Raw genomic sequence first — 3725 nt, forward strand, 5'->3', positions numbered from 1 at the left:
AGCATCCACAGGACCATCGGACAGTTTGATTGAGCAGCAAGATGTAGTGCGGTATCTCCATCTGGTGTTGGTTTTAGAATGCATCTCATTAACTCCTCATGGGACAGCGACTGAAAGAAAACTTCCAAGACCTCGATGCTTATCGTTTTTACAGCAACATGCAGTGCTGTCATCCCTTGCTCGTCCTTCTTGTTAATTTCAGCCTCGGGCGTCGTATTACACAAATTATCTAATCGCAAACCTACCAAATGTCTGTCACCCTTTTTAGCCAGTTCATGCAGGCTTGAGCTGTTTACCGTTCGGACAGTTATAAGTAGTTGCTGAAGCAAAGATGACTCTGTTGTGTAGTTCGCAGGGTAACAATTATCGTTATCCCTGGCATCAAGAAGATTAGTACAGTCATCAGCTGCCTCATCTAGCAAAATGATAACCGTTTTAACATCCCCTTCGGCTACAGCGATGTGCAATGCTGTCTTCCCATCAGCTGCCTGACATAATAAATAATGCCATTTTTCGTCTTTCGGGAACTTATCCATTAGAGTTTTGACAGTTTTGGATGAATTTCCACCAGCTGCTGCACAGTGCAGCAGAGTCAAACCTCTGCTATCTGAAGTTCTCGTCTGAGCAACATCCAATTGCTGTTCCAATGACAATTTGTTCATCATAGATGTCACGCGTTCTTCATCATCCATATAACACAACCAAGACAACGAGTTCCAGCCCATTTCATCGACTTTAGTGCAAAAGTCAGTCCTGTTTTCAGGAGGAACCATCTCTAATATAAAGGAGATGATTTCAGAGCTGTTATGAATACGTTGCACTGAAATTGAACTCCATGGCTCCGCTGCATTGCTTTCGTTTAACAATACAAGATCGCCATCAAGTGAAGCATTGGTTGCCAGTAGATTATCCCCTGTGCGATCTACTTCAACAAGTATTTGCCCAGTTTCATCATTAACCAGTGAAAAGCTATTCACAGAGTTGATCGCTACACGCCTCACACCTCGGCTTGGGCAGTCTATCTTGCTGCTATCCATGATAGCAAAGGTCAGTTCTACTCCATTATATTTCATCGAGAATATTGAATTGCTTATATCAGCGAGTCCAATAAAATGACTTGATGTGGCTACACCTGAATTTGCATCTCTGTCATTTTGTTGATGCTGTGAAAATGATGTAGCTTGTCTAACAAAACAAATTTTCGAGGTGCCATCACCCACAATCGGACATCCAGGAATATACATTCCTTTGTGTCGTTGCTCATGTAAATAACGCTTGATATCAAGTGTGTCATTTCTTGCAACAGCTCTTCTAATTCTTGTGGTATCTTCATGGGCAACGTGTTGTATGACTAACCCTGAATCACAAAATGATCAGAAAATTAAGCAAAGTTAGTAGGGAGAAGGAAAATGCACATATAATAAATGCCCTACAAAAACACAAGCGATTATCTACACAAAATGATTTAATACATTTAGCATAATGATCAGCAGACAGTATCATGAAGGATATCAAATATTAAAATTCTGATGTAGAAATCATTGAGCTCAAATTGAATCAGTGACATAATGAAGTTTGATGATTGTGTACCACAATAGTTAGTTTAGTAAGCAGCATAAAAAAGCAAAGAGTAAATTACTTTCATGACTCACCAGATGGTCGAGGCATGGCACTCAACAATAAGTTTCTATCAACCTGTAAATACAAAATTGTTACAATATAGTGAATTTCGTGATTTTTTTAGCAAATTAATTAGAAAATAACAATTCTCTAAATAACTTGCAAACTCCAAAAGAAACAAAGTAAGGGGTACAACATATAAAACCCGTTTGTCCCATGAAAAGATTTGCCTTACAGCAGTAATTTTGTACTGATGATGGACTATTTCCATGCATTTTGAAGCTTTAACTTCAACAGTAAAGAAAATCTACATGTATAAGTTGCAAAACACTTGAACAAATAGCTGATGTCAAAATACCTTAAGCCTGGCAAATAAAAATTTAATGTTACCAGTTTCTGACGCTATGGACAGGCTTGCAAATAGATTCACAAAATGGATTCCAAAAGTAGATTCAAAGTGAAAAGAGGGAATGCACAAATTGATATATTTGCTGCATGTTGTCTGCCATAAAAAGGAAAACAGATTCATAGATTTACAAATGTGTGAATGAGTAATTTAAAAGTGATTCGTTAATGCTTATTACAAACTATATGCTTATACTGCTATGTTTGTGTGTTACTAGTTGGAGTTACCTATTAGTATTAAGTTTTTACGTCTAACAAACCTATCATTGATTTAATAGATACAGCATAAAAGATATATACCGTAAAACCTCTATTTGAACACCACCTCTATTAGACTGCCACCTTTATTTGAACGCCACCTCTATTTGAACACCACCTCTATTTGAATGCCACCTTTATTTAAAAGCCACCTCTATTTGACCGTCACCTTTATTTGAACTCTATTTGATCGCCACAATAAAAAAGTTGAAAAATACATGTGACAAACCTATCATTGATTTAATAGAAACCGCAAAAAAATATATATCATAAAACCTCTATTTGACCGCCACCTTTATTTGAACGCCACCTCTATTTAAACACCACCTCTATTTGAACGTCACCTTTATTTGAACGCCACCTTTATTTGACCGCCACTATAGAAAAGGGTTGAAAAATACATGTGACAAACCTATCATTGATTTAATAGATACAGCATAAAAGATATGTATTTATATATGATCATCACTTGAACTCCAACAAACTCAAGCCCGGCATAGGCTTCCTTGAAATTAATTTAAAAAAATTGAACTTTGTTCTTCAAAGATAAATTGTTTTTTGAAAACAAGGAGCAAGTTAACCATGATCCATAAAACTTTGCAATAGTTCTATTTGAAACAAATAACATAGTAAAGCATGATCAAAAATCATACACTTAGATTATTGCTGTACATTGTAAAATGTTATCTGGAAGTGGCAATGTGCAAATTTTACCTATCAAACTACACAGGTTTAGCAACGCTCTAATTATCAAAAAAGTTTAAAACATGCAATCGGAAAATGAAAAAATTAAGCCAAAAGCTACTTGGCAGACAGCCAGAAATTTTTATTCACATTTTTTGTTCACAAGTGTGAATTTCAAAATCCTGTGAATAGATAACTTCCACGAGGCATTCAGAAATTCTCTTTTTGCAGCTTTGAGGCATTTTCCATACAGATAAGCGAATTTGCAAACGCATATGCGAGTGGTGTAGCTATTGAGCTATGTAGCTCAAAGCATGTTAACTTTACAAGGTAATTGGCATATTTACTATAAATCACATAAGCAATGTCAAAAGAGGTTTTTGTTATGAGAATGCAATGCTCATGGGAGACTAACACAAATTAAGCTTAGTATACTAGAATGGACGCCGCTTAATGCACTCATGAATAATGTTATCAATTGGTTAATATTCTTGGAATTCCTCTTACCCGCCGAAAAGAACAATATGCATTACAAATATGCTGCTTACTGTATTCAATCAGTACATCGGTTATTGTTATCCATTTTTGCCAAACTGGAAATAAACAAAATATGGAAACCATGATATTATGCTTTTAATTATGAGTAAAAAGAGAATAACCACTTTATTTTGTTCTGACGAAATGATAACACAATTTCTAAGACTTATTGTACAAAATTTTGGGAGACTTGTTAATTCTGTGATCCATAATTAATGTTT

Source organism: Watersipora subatra, chromosome 4, assembly GCF_963576615.1.
Source record: "Watersipora subatra chromosome 4, tzWatSuba1.1, whole genome shotgun sequence".
Taxonomy (NCBI): domain Eukaryota; kingdom Metazoa; phylum Bryozoa; class Gymnolaemata; order Cheilostomatida; family Watersiporidae; genus Watersipora; species Watersipora subatra.